This window comes from Filicampus tigris, chromosome 5 (assembly GCF_054856515.1).
Source record: "Filicampus tigris isolate MCC_2025a chromosome 5, RoL_Ftig_1.0, whole genome shotgun sequence".
In the NCBI taxonomy this organism is placed as follows: Eukaryota; Metazoa; Chordata; class Actinopteri; order Syngnathiformes; family Syngnathidae; genus Filicampus; species Filicampus tigris.
The window spans coordinates 16233552-16249080 of record NC_141221.1 but is presented as its reverse complement, the minus strand read 5'-3'; the positions used below and the strand labels follow the sequence as shown (position 1 = coordinate 16249080).

Below are 15529 nucleotides of genomic sequence, written 5' to 3'. Positions count from 1 at the left end.
TTTGTGTTTCAAAGACAGGGGAAAGTTTTAAAATGATTGTTTTGAGTCCAAGATAGGGTTTCAAATTAGGAATTTGGGGTTTCAAGAGTTTCAAAACCAAGGTGAGGGTTTAAAATGAGGACTTTTGAGTCAAGGTGAGGGTTTCAAAGTTGTGCTTGCATCCAGGGTCAAGGTTTCAAGCCAGGCTAATGGTTTTAAATGAGGACTAAGATTTCAAATGCGGGTTTCAGAGCTAGGGTTAGTGTTTTAAATTAGGGAATCGAGACATGAAAGGTAATCATAATATTAGGAACAGCCCTGAGTATGATGCAGTACAATAATAAACACATGGTCACATGATTACTGCTTCCCAAGCACACAACAACTGACAGCAGTAAAAAAAAGTCAACCCTGGAGGCACCCGTCCACAATAAAAGCTTTTCCCACATGCGGCACATTTGATGTTCATGCAAGAACCAGTGGCAAAAGGCGACTGACTACTTTGGATTCCATTGGAAGTTATTGCGCCTTAGGGTGTCGGCGGAGCGTTCAGGGAAACAAGGTCACACTTTGTGTTTGGAATTCGCCATGTGACTCTTGAATCGTCCTTATTTACATCTCCATTCATCACTCGCTCGCCCAAGTCGTAAACCCCGTCAAATATTTCAGCTCCGTACCACAATGCGGGCACAGCTTTTCCCAGTCGATTCCTGTGTCTGTGAATCACCATGACACTAATCAGAATACGCGTGTGTGCGTGTGTACGGTGAGATAGCAGAGAAGAGAGCTAAAGCAGCGCTCTAGCAGCTTCTTTATCTGTCAAGGGATTACGGCACAGAAAAGACGGGAGATAAACACCTGGATGGGATGCGAGCAGACTCCTTGGTGCACAAAATGCTCGCAGATTAAACAGGCGGCAGAGAGATTTTTTTTTTTTTGCCTGGTTTGTTTACTCAGCCAGTCAGAGAGAGACTGAGTTGGTCAGTCAATTATTCAGTTCATGAGTTAGTAAGGAGGTCAGTCAGTCAGTCAGTGATGAGGTGGGCTCGTGAGTGAGTCAGTCCAGCGCAGACTCAGTCAGTTGGTTAGTCAGACGATCGGCCAATTACTTGGCCAGTAAATTCAGAGTTTAGTCATCTTAGTCAGTCGGTGAGTCAATCAATCAGAAAATTAGCACGTCAATCTGTGAGTCAGTCAGTGAATCAGTCATCCAGTTAGTCAATCAGTTAGCTATTCAGCTAGTTACTAAGTCAGTCATTCAGACAATTGTTCATTGGGTGAGGGAGGGAGTTTGTCAGTCCAGCACTGAGGGACTCAGTAAGTCGGATGAGTCAACTTGAAAAATATCTCTGACACTAAATTCTGAGTTCAGCTAGTTTACTCAGTTCGTGAGTTAATCAGTCAGACAATAAGTCAGTGAGTGAGTCAGACAGTCAATCTGAGTGAGTGAGTGAGTGAGTGAGTGAGTGAGTGAGTGAGTGAGTGAGTGAGTGAGTGAGTGAGTCAGACTTAGTCACTGGTAATCAGTTTTCAGCTAGTTACAAAGTTTGTTTGTCGGACTAGTTTAAAACTAAGACTAAGTCACTTAGTCGGTAAGTGAGTTAAATCTGGCAATACAGTACATCACTTGCGTCAGTTCAATCATCTATTTAGTTAATCATACAATTTACTCAATTGCAGAGGCCACCAGGGTTCGACTTCTCCTTCAGCGCCAATGCAAACATCAGCTTTACAGATGCCACATCTGCTTTTCTCTACTGCAAACACATGGCAGCATCAGATGCCATGGCAAAAAGGCAATGTTGTGACTAACACTTTTTAAAAGATGAGAGAGATAAAGTGACCAAAAGCACAAGGTGGAGATTTTTCATGCAAACAGTTTGACTGTTTCAGAGAAAGACAAAGAGAAGCCCTGGAGGCGCAAGTATGCTTTTTACTGGAAGTGGAGCTGTGTCATCACACAACAGCCATGTCAACACATCTCATCTGAGACCAGACGACACAGACTGAACAAACGGCCTGAAGAATGGAGCTCACATTTTGAGACTAAATACCTTTAAACAGGAGCAGACAGGCGTCCGAACACAATTTCAAAGGATTTCATACAAAAAGTACTTCAAGAAAGTGATAATGAACTGAAAAACGGACTGAAATTCCTCACCGAGGACGCAATCTTCTAATACGACCATTAAGAATGCTACAAAATGTGGCGCATGAGGTGTCTTTTGGTAGTTTGGATGTTTATATTGTGACAGAAGACATCATTCTCCAGGTCTGAAAGGATGAGTCCAAATGCTCTCAAACAACTGGCAATGTTGGGAACTCAGCTTTGAAAATGGCTGGCAGTGAATGAGTTAAGCAGTTTTAAAAATCCCCTCTAAAGTTAGCCGTGGCTAACTTCTTTTTACACGCGTATTAAGAATGTTGAAATGTGACTTCAAAAATCCCCGAGAGGGCTAAAGATATTTATAATGCAGACTTTTTGACTTCTATTTTTGTATTTCCATTTCTATTTTGTACGCAGCCAAAGTCATATCAAGCATTTGAAGATCGCAAGCTACTTTATCATGGGTCTGGTTGACCACATTTTGATGCGCTTATGCTCGTAAATTAGTGGCCCCCAACAATGGCAGCATCGCTGCGTCTGGACAATGAGGGCGTTATTATCGCCGTGCAGAAAGAACTGAGTGTTCGCTTGTGTTTGGTGGGAAGTTGGGAATACGATGCTGAAAAATACGAGGGATATAAATCTGTCAAGTGGGAGCACAGGAGAAAGGTTATTATTTGTCTCGAAGAAAGGAAGGCAAATCATGTGTGATTGCCCGAAGTGGGAGTAAGTCGAATGTGCAATTAATAAGTGTCAAGATTTAGGCCAAACTGCAACTGCTTATCATGATAGATCTGCTTCTTTCTTGACAATTGCGCTGTATTTTTGTGAATCAATCTGGAAATAAAACAGTACAATACGTGATGGCTACAAGTGTTGTTTCCTGATAAGAACGCCAGTGGTCGTAATTCGTTGAAGCTTCAGCATGTGTGAGGGTCAATTGGCCGGTATGGAGGCGTGAGTCAAAGACCGCATTTGTTCGCTATTGTCCAGGTCAGTTGCGTTGCTTGGACTGCGGCGGGCCTTAATCTTTAAATTTCAAGCAAGTTACTGTGGCAAAATCAAGCCAGGCAAATCCAGTCCTCACTAAATTTTGAGATAGGTTTTTACTTAGGTTAACCAAATCACAAGTCAAGTTATATATTCTTGCACAGTATCTGTAGTGTACATGAATTAGTTAGCTTTACCGACACTTTCACAATCACAGATTTTTAACTCTTTGCTGTACAGTAGTGATGCTCCCATCGATTGGCCACCAATCGTGATCGGCCGATTTTCGTAAAAAATTACGTGACCGGAACACTTGATCAAAGTCTTTTATTGCCGATCCACAAAAATCAGATAACCGCACCTCAGGCTTCGCAGTCTAGAGACATGAGAGACAAGCCTGTGTGCAGTGTTGCATCACCGTCCCCGCATGCAATACAGTGAGACCGCAGTACAAGTGACATTATTGCCATAGGGAGACATATTGTGGGTCATATTTACACATATCTCACTCACAGATGATCGGTATTGGTGTCATAAAACCCTGATTGCAACATCCCTACTACATAGTCTATTACTTTGTTGTCCTCTCAATTAAACTCAAAACGGACATTAAGATAAGATAAAAAGAAAATGCAAGCTTCCCTGGATCTTTCTTTTGTGTAGTAAAACATTTGGACAATAGACAGACAAAAGAAAAAACATTACGTTCCAAACTACAAGTTTTCAACTTGAAAGTAACCTCCCTCGAGTCTATCACATATTTCCAGCCTTCTCTTCGGAAGGATTCTTCAAAACGGGTCGTTTTGATGACCCCCTTGACACCAGTCCTGGAACTTTTCAGACACTCCTCAAATAGTTGAAGTCTGAGTCAAGTTTCATTAATACCAAGTCACAGTCAAGACAACTCTATTATTAGTTTTAGGCAAGTGAGTCCCCAGTACGAAAGTTGGTGACTTAAGTCTGACTCAAGTTAAATTGTGTGCGCGCGTGTGTGTGCATGTGCTTGTGTGGAGGATCAAGAAGATTAACAACGAGGCAGATCAATGAGCCAGCCGGCAGGGCCTGTGAGCATGACCAACCGTCTAATTAAAAGGAAGAATGGGAGCTTTAAATGAATAATTAGGAGACAATGCAAAGGAAGGCCAGATGAGAATGACCTCGTCCTCACAACCTGACAAACTAAACCCGAAGGAGCCCGCATGAGGTCCGAGGAGGACAAAGTAAAGATGAGAAGAAACTCTGTAAACTCTTAAACAGACCCATTTAGACAGGGCTGTTTGCTACATTGTGAGAGATATTGATCAGCCAACACGTGTGGGTGTTATTCTTACAAATTATTGACCAATCATAAGTGTTGGAAATGGCTTGCTCTCTTTTACGATGCAATATCAGTAGTTGAACAAACATGGCGCATTTGGTCTCTCCCGAAATGTGATGATTTTGGAGATACGAGGATTCCGCCTGACGCCAGCGTTATACAAAAACACGACATAACAGCACACAATTGCACCACGTAGACCATCATCTGGAACAGTTCAAAATCAAGATTTATCTAACACATAATAAAAACGCAAATGTAATCATATACATGAATCCGCTTGGAATCCGCTTGCGCTCGCTGCAACGACTCTCTTAGACGGCGTCTTCTTAGGTCAAACAGGTGGGAAAAAGTTTGTTTCAGGCCGTGCAACTTGTGTGCCAGGGGACACTTTTTACAGCGTTGGCCCCCTTTGCGTGAATGAGTCACGCCGGCCGGAATAGAAGACGCGTCAAGTCGCTGAAGTCAGCGCGACAAAAGGAACACGCCACGATTCGCCGGAGAGACGAACGACGAAAGAGCGAGTCTTTTTCCCCCCGCCTCCTACCACTTTCTTCTTTTTTTTTGAGTCTACTCTGAAGATTTTTTGGAAGCAACGGATCGCCGATTCCATCAGTCTCGACCACACAACAACTCGGACACCGGCGGGCTTCCTCGGCTGCCCATCAGCTGTTCAACTGCCTTCATCCACCGGGCGACTACATGCAACTATGTCTTCGTGCACCACTTGCACTCGTCTCATTGAAAGGCTTTCCCTGCTATAGGGACGTGTCCGTCAGATAGAGCAGAGTAATGTGGTAACCGTAGATGTGGCGGGCACAACTGTTAGTATGGGTTGTAGCCAACCTGCTAGTCCGGTTAGCATTAGCCCTAAGCGGCCTGCTAATCGCGGTGAGCCTGTTCAGACGCATAACAGATTCAGCCCGTTAGCTAGTCCCATTCCACCTCGGTCTACTGGCTCCCGCACTTTAGTGATAGGTGACTCCATTACGCGTAACATTAATCTTAAAAATCCAGCCACTGTAATGTGTATTCCTGGGGCCAGAGCACCCGACATTGAAGCTAATCTTACCTAGTACACTAGGTACCCCGACATAGTGATACACGTCGGCTCCAATGATACTAGGATGAGGCAATCAGAGATCACAAAGAAGAACATAGCTAGGACTTGTGATCTCGCTAGAAAGATGAGTCGGCATCGAGTAATTGTCTCTGGCCCCTTGCCTGAGAGAGGCAATGATGAGAGATTTAGCAGATTATGCTCACTTAACCGGTGGCTGGCTAGCTTTTGTAGTGAGCAGGGACTGCAGTTTGTAGATAATTGGCCTTCTTTCTGGGGCCGACCCGACCTGCTTAAGGTGGACGGCCTTCACCCTAACTGGGAAGGCGCCATCACTCTTTCTAGAAATATAGATTACTGTTTGAGCCTTCCATGACAGTTCACATCAGAGCAGGTTGGGTTACAGGCGATTAGCGAGCCTGTAAAAACGGGCATGGAGTCTGTAAGGCTAGAGTTAACTGGCGCTATGCTAGACTCTGACAACACACATAGTTATTTATTTACATCAGAGCCGTACACACCCCATATTCCTGCATCACATAGCGATATTGTTTCTACTGGGGTGGTGCAATATGATAATAATAGTAATCGAGAGCCGTTAAATAACTGCCATATTCCGACAGTCGTACCCTCCCGCCACGCTTATAGTTGTTCGAGGTACAATACAGGACCCAGGGAACGCAATCTTATTAATATTATGATTAGGAATCCTATTATGGGCAATTATCCGGATAAACCTATTTTACTGAAACTCGGTCTGTTTAATATTAGATCACTCTCTTCGAAAGCCCTGTTAGTAAATGACCTCATAAGAGACCATAAACTTAACATGATTGGGCTTTGCGAGACCTGGTTAAAACCTGATCATTTTTTACCGCTAAATGAGGCCTCGCCTCCAAACTTCGTTAGTTCACATGTCGCACGCCCTCATAAGAAAGGTGGGGGTGTAACCCTTATTTATGAATATGAATTCAAACTCAGCCCGCATTCTAGCGAGGCATTTAAAACATTTGAAGTGCTCATTATGCGATCCATCGTAAAAATCCATCATATACTCGTATCCATCATATCTCGTATACTGGAAGAGAAATGCTACAAAATGAAGAAAATAGACTATTGGGACAGAATGAATACAATAGGTAAATGCAGTAATGTTTTCCTCACATAATCAACACAAACTTGAGCCGATCTGCTACTAATCTGCTGATGTTGCTCACGGCTACAAAACGCTGGTGAAAAGTTAACTTCCCCGATTACATTGACCAAGCAGCAGATCTATATTCCGCTTTGAGGCTTCACTCACTCATCTGAAAGACAAGCCCCTAAACAAAACCCATCCACTTGCTCACATTGGCAAGCATTCCGGCCGGCCCTGTAATCAATACCTTTAATTTTCTAATGGCGCCGGCTAAATTAACCGCAACCATGTCGAGAAGGCAGCAGGGGTGGGGAGATTCAATCTAGTCCACGGCTCCGGGCTCTTTTCTGTGACAAGCTCTACTTTTCGTCTCCGGAGTTCAAAACACTCTGTCTGTCTCTATAGGCAGGTATTTCTGCCCCAAGGGATTGTGTGGGTGGAGCTTTGAGGAGAGGGGTTCGGAGGTCAGATAACAATGACAAGCCCCCTCACCCGCCTTTTTGCCTGAGGACGGGCCCGGACCGGACTAACATAGCCGCACTGGTTTGTCTGGACTCTGTCGACTGTTATCTTTGGCGTGAGAATTTCAGTCATGATTGTTTGGTTGACAGCCGAGCTTCACCTGTAGACAAAAGCAGTGCGCTTGAAATTTTGCTAATTTTCCCCTAAAATTAATTAATTAAAGAGACTCCAGAGAATTACTCTTGTAGTTAAAATACTTACATAGCTTTGCTCTAGATAAATCCTGTTTAGCTTAATGCTAATAAATAACGCAAAATGCCATGGACAAGGCTAATGAAAAGCATTGGTGTCACACAAGAGATATTTGAATGCAAACATTGGAGCAACACATGGAGACAGATAAAATAACAATACTAACAGGCATATACAGTATTCTCTATCATCTGCAAAAAACAACTAATATTACTGCATCTTACTGAGGAGATTCGACCGATTCTATGTGTATCCGTATGTCTGCATTATACTGCGCCTAAGTGGCCAAGGCGCATAGATCAGAAGAAACAGCACAATGTCCACTGAGTTTAAAAAAATATGCAAAGCAAATACTGTTTCTTATACAATTTCAAATCAACTAATTCTTTACATTCTATATATGCAATTTTGGGACTCCACAGTTATATTTTGCCAGTTTTAGTCAAATTTGTGGAATATTTTTACACCAACTGTAGTAATATAACTGAAATTAGTTTCATAGATGACTCAGAGTAGGCTCGCACTGACAGTCTAAAAGTTGTTTTTTTTTGTTTTTTTTTACCGCATCAAATTACAGGAACAAACTATCGGGCTGGCCAAAGCGCGGCCCCTGACCACAAGGCCGGGAAAACATCCAACCTCGGAAAACAACGAGAAATGAAATGCAGCAATAACACAACTTGAAAGCACCTCGAGGTCGGAGGGGGGCGAGGTGGGCCGAGGGAACCACATGAGGCGAGGTTGTGGTTCTCCCATCTGGTTTTCCGCAGCCAGACCACATGTCCAACATGTTCCACTGGCTTATTTGGACCGGCGCTTGTTTTCTCCTTCATGGCCGCGTTTCCCTTCCTGTCATTCCCATCATAAAATCCCCACTGTTTTTCCCCAATAACACACATACACAGCCCATGTTATTTTTTAATTTTTTTTGCACGCTATATTATTGCTAATTTTAGTAAGGGCGGATTTAAACATGTTATGACCCGGGCTGGTCTGGAAGGAGCATGACATTTTATTGCACCTGCTCGTCGTGACTCAGAGTAGCTGCAAACATGAGCTCAGACAAAATAAAGCGCTCAAAAGACGGGCAAACATTTTGAAAAACAAAAATCCCCAAAAGAAATAATGTCAAGGCTTTATGACCCTTGCAAAGTTTTCAGTGACATCTTCACTCTTTTTACTGTTGCACAGAAGAAAAGTCACCTACATTAAGTGAAAAGTACTCAGCATGTCATATATTTTTAATGTAAAATATTTGGGAAAAAATGTGAACAAAAATTGGTTAAAATACACAAGAGTTAGGGAAAAAATACCAAATTATCACACAAAAATTAGGTGAAAAATACACAAAAATAAGCCATAAATAGAGAAAAAAGGGAAAACATTAAAGAAATACAAGCAGAAATACATTAACTTTTAGAAGCAATGTCAAAATATTAGAGCAATAATTGAAAACTATTAGATGAAAAATAACTTCCTATTCTAAAAAAAAAAACAGGAATAAAAATATTAGGGGTGTCCCACTCCCAATGCAACTTTTCCCTTGCGATACTATACCAATTTTACAGTCGAGAGTAATGTCCGATAGCGATATTGATCCAATACAATATCAACAGGAATGATACATGCTTTTATTTATTTTTTTTCGTATGAAATGTTAGAAGAGCCTAGATCAAATGATACAATGAAAACAAAGAACAATAGTCAGCAACAGTAGGTAGGAGACACATTGACACATTTGGTTCCATAAATTCAACCTCAAATATGAGAATGTGCTGTACTTGAATAAAATAAATGCAGAATAAATTAAAGGACACTGAGAAATAAAGTCAATAAAAAGTTGACTTCTGTTCATTCAGAATTTTTTTTTACATTGAGTATATGGTGGGAATGAGGTCTGGAATAGACTGCTTGTGGATGAGTGCTAATATCAGAAAACTTGGATGGAGACTGATATGATCCAATATTGTTTTTTTTGCCTGATATCGAACCGATATCCGATATCAATATTTGATCGGGACATACCTACATACATAATATAATAATAATAATGATAATAAATAATGCAAAAAAGTAAAAGTATTAGAGCTACTGTATATTAGATGAAAAATACACTAACATTAGCCCGCCCAAAAATATCAGGAAAGAAATGGGAAACTATTCATTAAAAAAAAAAAAAAACACTTCTACTAGAAAAAAGTAAGAAACATTTAAAAAATGTTAGACAAAAACAATGCACAAATATCACAGAAAAAGGACTAAAATACAAAAAAATTAGGCAAAAAAAATTGAATATATTAGAAAGGGTCAACAACAGGGCATACTTAATACTTGCTGCTTTTCATTGGACTCTTTTATATTAACGGCCTACACCGGGTTTTCAGTGAAATATTTACTGCAATTATAACCTTTCTACTGCAGATCTGTGTCATGAACTGAGGGCACTGTAATTATAACAATATCTGAAAAAAAAAAAAAGAACAGACACGTACAATATGATGAAGCCCATCTTTTCAAGGCCTTTAATGTCTGGATTCATTTATCACTTGCCGCGAGTTAGCACAGATGTTGCGCAATTTCAAAGTGCCATTCAACCACTTTATAAATCAGACTTAATGAAAGCAATAGCTCAGCACTGCATACTTTCCTTAGTTCGGCCCGTAAAATATGACTCCAAACACCTAACTTTATGGATTCAAGGTGTGGAGGCCAGAAACAGCCCTCCGCCCCCAAAGAAAACGAATGCAACTAGTTGGAAGTCATTGTAGTAGACGAACGACCACGCGACATCTACACATCAGATTTCCGACGGATTCTTTCACGCATTCCAATGCGCAAGTGCAAAAAGCGGGTACCACATGGTACAATTTCTCATGCCAGGTCTGTTGGGGTGCCAAGTGTGCCACAGACGTGAACCACTGCTGATCGAGCAGATTGGTCCTTGTTACATTCGAGGACCACAGTCTCCCCTTTGCTGTGGTGCTCCCTTTTCTCATTGCCCTCAGTCTTCTCTTGGATAAAATCTCTCCTTACCAGGGTTATAATAGTTTGGGAATTTGATTTCATTTCATTTCATCATCCGAACCAAAAAGGAGGGCATTTGTTACCTAGTGTGGGATTTCGGGCTGAGTTAAGTGACAAAAGCAGAGAAGCCATTCAAAACACGCAAAGCCGCAAGCACAGCTGTCGCCAAGGAGCGGCGTCTGGTGGCGCTTTTTTATTGGCTGCCACTAGATAACAGAACTTCTACGCGACACACAGTAAAAGGATCTCAACTTCAAGATGACTGTTTGACTTCCATCTTCTGGCTAACGGCCGTGCTGTAATACTGAAATAAATACATTTAAAACCAACCCCAAAAGGCTCGCGTATTACACTAACCAACAAAGACGAAAACAAAGACAATTTCGCCATAACTATAGTTTGTTAGTTTTGTTAACGTAAAATGTAGTTTTAGTTACTTTTTGTTTTTTCAAAGAACATTTTCATTTTATTTTTATTTTGTTAATACATTTTTTTTTTAATTATTATTATCTATACCGCTTCTCCTCACAAGGGTCGCGGGCGTGCTGGAGCCTGTCCCAGCTGTCTTCGGGCAGTAGGCGGGGGACACCCTGAATTGGTTGCCAGCTAATCACAGGGCACACAGAAACAAACTTCCGCACTCACAATCACACCAAGGAGGCAATTTAGAGAGTCCAATCAACTTACCATGCATGTTTTTGGAATGTGGGAGGAAACCAGAGTACCCGGAGAAAACCCACGCAGGCACGGGGAGAACATGCAAACTCCACACAGGGAGGCCGGAGCTGGGATCGAACCCACGACCTCTGAACTGTGAGGCGGACGTGCTAACCAGTCGACCACCGTGCCGCCGGTTTTTAAATTTTAGTTTTAGTTATTTCGTTAGTTTTTGTTCACCTAAATAATTTTGCTGCTTACCAACATTGTCGAGGAGGAAAGACAGGAGATTCTTAATCTCCATTGTTGTCATTTTCATTCGTGAGACTTCTTCCGTTTTTCGCAGTTTAGTCTAAAATCTACTTCAGGTTGACGGGAACTCTCTGTCAGGTGTTTGATCCTATGTCATTGTCATTCATTTTCATTAGCTCATTACAACAACGCTAACAAATTACAAACATAGCTACCGCTACTCTGAGATAATGACCAGCTCTTATACAAAGCCCATTCAGGAGGACTCGTAAAGCCATAATTGAGTCGTAAATCTTGCATGATTTCAGAAGTTGATGGCTTCTAAGAGAAGGTCACGTCAGGCATTGATGCAGGTTTTACAGTCACCGCTCGCATGACTGCCGACATTTTTTTTAGCACAACCAGTTTTTCCTGCTTTGTTGATAGACAGGTGCTTTGACTTGCTCAATGAATGTTTTTGTTTGACTCTTTGTGTCGGTCCGCTTCAACTGAGGTCAACAGAATACAGTTATGACACCCGCACATCCTACATTAAAACTACAACCAGTGGTATTTTGACTTAGGAATTTAATTTGTTACGTTACTGGGCTACGTCCCAGGATTACTGTGCAACAAATGTTTTGGATCTTTTCTTCTGTATATTGTTGGGGAACTTGACTTGAACGAATAGCATATCCTCATTTGGGTTGGCGAAGAACTGGAGCCGACACCGGCTGACTTTTTGCGAGAGGAGGGATACACCCTGGACTGGTCGTCAGCCAGTCACACGGCTCCAAGAGACAAAAAAGCATTCAAATCACAGTCACAACTATGGACAATTTAGAGGCTTCACTTAAGAATGTTCGAAAGTTACTCAAAACGTTGCCCGTACAGTTCGGAGAGGTACTCAGACTGAGGAGAGACTTTATTTCTGATGGAAAAAACTATTTTGAAATGAGTTTGACTTTTAACGCTTTGTGCTGTGTAAATACGGAGGCCCCTCAAACTCCCAGCAAGCAGAGTAGCTTTTGATTCTCAGATAATGCCGGCGTGGGGGGATTAGGGTTGTTGGATAATCCAGTGACCTAAACTGTAATCCACACTGTCACATTGTGTTTTCCAACCTCTTTTGACGTGCCCAATGAGCTGAGGTGAAGGCACGGCATACGCTGACACACGACGGAGTGTGAACAGCAAAGAAAACGAAACAACACTATGAAACACTTGCTGGTTAACAGTTTGTGAACTTCTGTTCATGCTCACAATTACAAACGGGCGTAGCTGCTATGTGACCGCACCTGTCCTTAGAGGAAGGTACACCAAGTGACACATTTTTGGGCATGTATCTCAACTGGAAAGTGATTCATCAGACAATAGGAAACATACCTTACTTTCCTTTGGCTTTGCCAAAAAATGAGAAGGTGAGCAGCTGTTTACGCAACACTGAAATCTGATTAAAACCGTGTTGTTTTGGCCATTGGTTTGAATGAAAATGGGACAGGAAAGAGAAGATGTCGTGAAACCGAGGGGCTTTCCAGGAAGAGGAACCCAGTCGGAGGACAGGGCTTTGCCAGAAAGTGAAAGATTCTAAGCAGAAGGTGAGACCTTTAGCAGAAGTTGTGCCTTGCTATAAAGTGGGACCTTGCAAAATGGTGAGGCCTGACCAGAGGGTGTGACCTTGCCCAACAGGACCTTAACTTGCTTGACCTCGTTACGAGGTTCTTTACTAGACAGTGAGGCTTTGCAATAAAGTTAGACCTTTCTTAGAAGACGGTGAGACTTTCCTTGCCCTAACATCTTTCCAGGTAGTAGCACCGAGTTGGGGGCAGGGCCCTGCCGGAAGGTGAATGCTTATAAGCAGAAGATGAGACTAGGGCTGGGCGACATGACTGAAAAGTGTTTCATATTGGTCAATATCAATATATATTATATACTGGTTGATATAAAGATGAAATAAACTCCATTTCAAAGATAATGTGCTTAGAAGGGCTGAGAAATGTTTGAAAAACTGTCACAATCAAAGTGTTTCATATCAGTCAGTATTGATAATTATTGATTTGGTTTGAAAGCTTTTCTTTAAATAACAGTTAACTGGATGTTTTTTGTACATCGTTATGTAGTGTAATGTGCAGTTTGTCCTCCATCAGTGCATTGCAAATGCTTATTTGCATTAGGTCTACCCCAAAGCAGTTGTTGACACATATATTAGCCTTCATTCATTGTTCATCCAATGTAATTGAACGAATACTCTCTTGCAGTGCATACATCATCATTGACCAACCGTTTTAGGACTACTTTATCTTTTTGGCGGACTCATTATTACCATAGTCCATTCATATTTTACTTGCTTGATTTTACCTTGAGTGCGATGCCGGTGTCGGATAAGGCTAACTACTGCTAGCATGTCAAAGACAAGAATTCCTCTACTTGTACACCATGGCTCCATCCGCGGGTTTTTAATAGGGTTATCATGCATAATATCATTGTAAGAGTTGTACTGAGTCGAGTGGTCATTTAGTTGAGCAAAGTTACGGCGCTCGCTCGCTGGACGCGAGCGTAGCGCACGGCCGTCGGGCCCGCGAGCATGCTCCGTTGAGTTAACAGCTTCTTTTTGTTGGTTTAAATGCTTCTTCCTCGTTGGTTTAAAAGCTGCTTCTTCTTTGGTTTAAACGCTTCTTGTTCATGTTTGGAGGCGGAAGCGCGCTGTCTACATCACGCACGATGCTGCGATCGGGTTTGTTTTTCTTTTTTTTTTCTATCGAACGTTTATCAAAGGCATTTTCTATTGGTATAGATCACGTGTCAATCGCGATACATATTTATATCGAATTATCAGACCAGCCCTAGATGAAACCTTTACCAGAGGTTGTATCTTGACAGAAAGTGGGACCTTGTGAAATGGTGAGGCCTGATCAAAAAGTGTGACCTTGCCCGAAGGGTCCTTAACTTGCTTGCACTTTGTATGCAGCAATGGCTGTTTCCAAGCGCTACATAAGTAAAGTGGAGTTGAGTTGAGGGGTTGAGGCCTTGCCAGAAAGTGAGACTTTCCTGAGACAACAGACTTCATCCCTTTTCAGAAGTTTCATTCTCAGGTAGTGGGATCTTGCCAGAAAGTGAGCCCTTCCTTGGCAGAATGTGTATATAGCCTTGCCAAGAAGGGAAAACTAGTCAAAGGGTGAGGCCTTCCTTGCCACAAGGTGAGGCGTAATATTGTGATTGCGGTTTCTCATTAAGTCTGTTGGTGCCCGCTAACGTTGTTCGTGAACAGACTTGTTTGCATGACACCCTGATGCCTCACAGCTAAACCTAATCTTATTTTTCCCCATGCGGTGTTGTTGTCTTAGCAGCTGAAAGAAAGACAAGGTGCACGTGCTGAGGTTGACTTCCATGCGAGACAAAAACATATCTTCTCGGACAAAGGCTGGCCTAATTCTAGCAGAGATAGGGATAAGCCTGGTTCCCGTGCCTCAGCTGAATGGACACTACAGTAGATTCAAATAGGTCAGTGAAGAATCACAGCTCGACGTAAAGCGAAATACGCATACATGACTCCTGGAAGCAGGCGTGATTAGAGAGGCTAATGGGTGCCGCCGGGATATTCAAAAAACAGGATTTAACTGACCGTACTACGGTACTCAGGATAAGGGCAACAGCGCTGGTGGCCCAGAGTTTAGTCAGTTTGCTGGTTTATACTTTCATGTGTTTAGCCCAGGGGTAGGCAATTACGGTCCTCCAGGGCTGGCGTCCTGCCTGTTTTCCATCTCTCCCTGCCGCAACCCACCTGATTCAAATGATCAGGATCGTTATGCAGCTTCTGCAGACCTTGCTGAATGTATGACCATTTGAATCAGGTGTGTTGCAGCAGGGAGAGATAGAAAACAGGCAGGATACCGGCCCTCAAGGACTGGAATTGCCCACCCCTGGGTTAGGCGAGCTAACAGCATTAAATAAGAACTATTATGAAATTAGACAAAACAACATTAAATTAGAGCAATTCGGGGCAGCAGAATCACATGCATTACTAAGCAAGCCACATGGTGCATTCAAGGTACTTTCACAACATCGGGAACTTGTCAATGCACTGTGCCGTCTGCACATTAATCGTTTTTCTTCGATAATAATGGTTTAAAGGTCAAGAGAAGCCAAGATCACAATTAAATTTCGATTCAGCGTCCAGCCCAAGTAATTCCACAAACACATCAAAGAGGCCCGTGACACGGTTGCCTTACAGTAAAAGGCAGCCCCGAGCGTGGAATGTTGAGAAGACAATGGGCTGTAATTAGAGGTGTTATCAAACGGTAATGACTGCAG

The 15529-nt window shown here is 42.3% G+C and overlaps 1 protein-coding gene and 1 pseudogene across 2 annotated transcripts in view; one reads left to right on the top strand and one right to left on the bottom strand.

Moving 5' to 3' along the window:
• The window catches only part of kremen1 (kringle containing transmembrane protein 1), a 64319-nt gene that overhangs the window by 14730 nt on the left and 34060 nt on the right, over positions 1 to 15529 (bottom strand). The gene's annotated exons all lie outside the window — the stretch shown is intronic.
• LOC147147500 (uncharacterized) lies at positions 5105 to 5830 on the top strand (annotated as a pseudogene).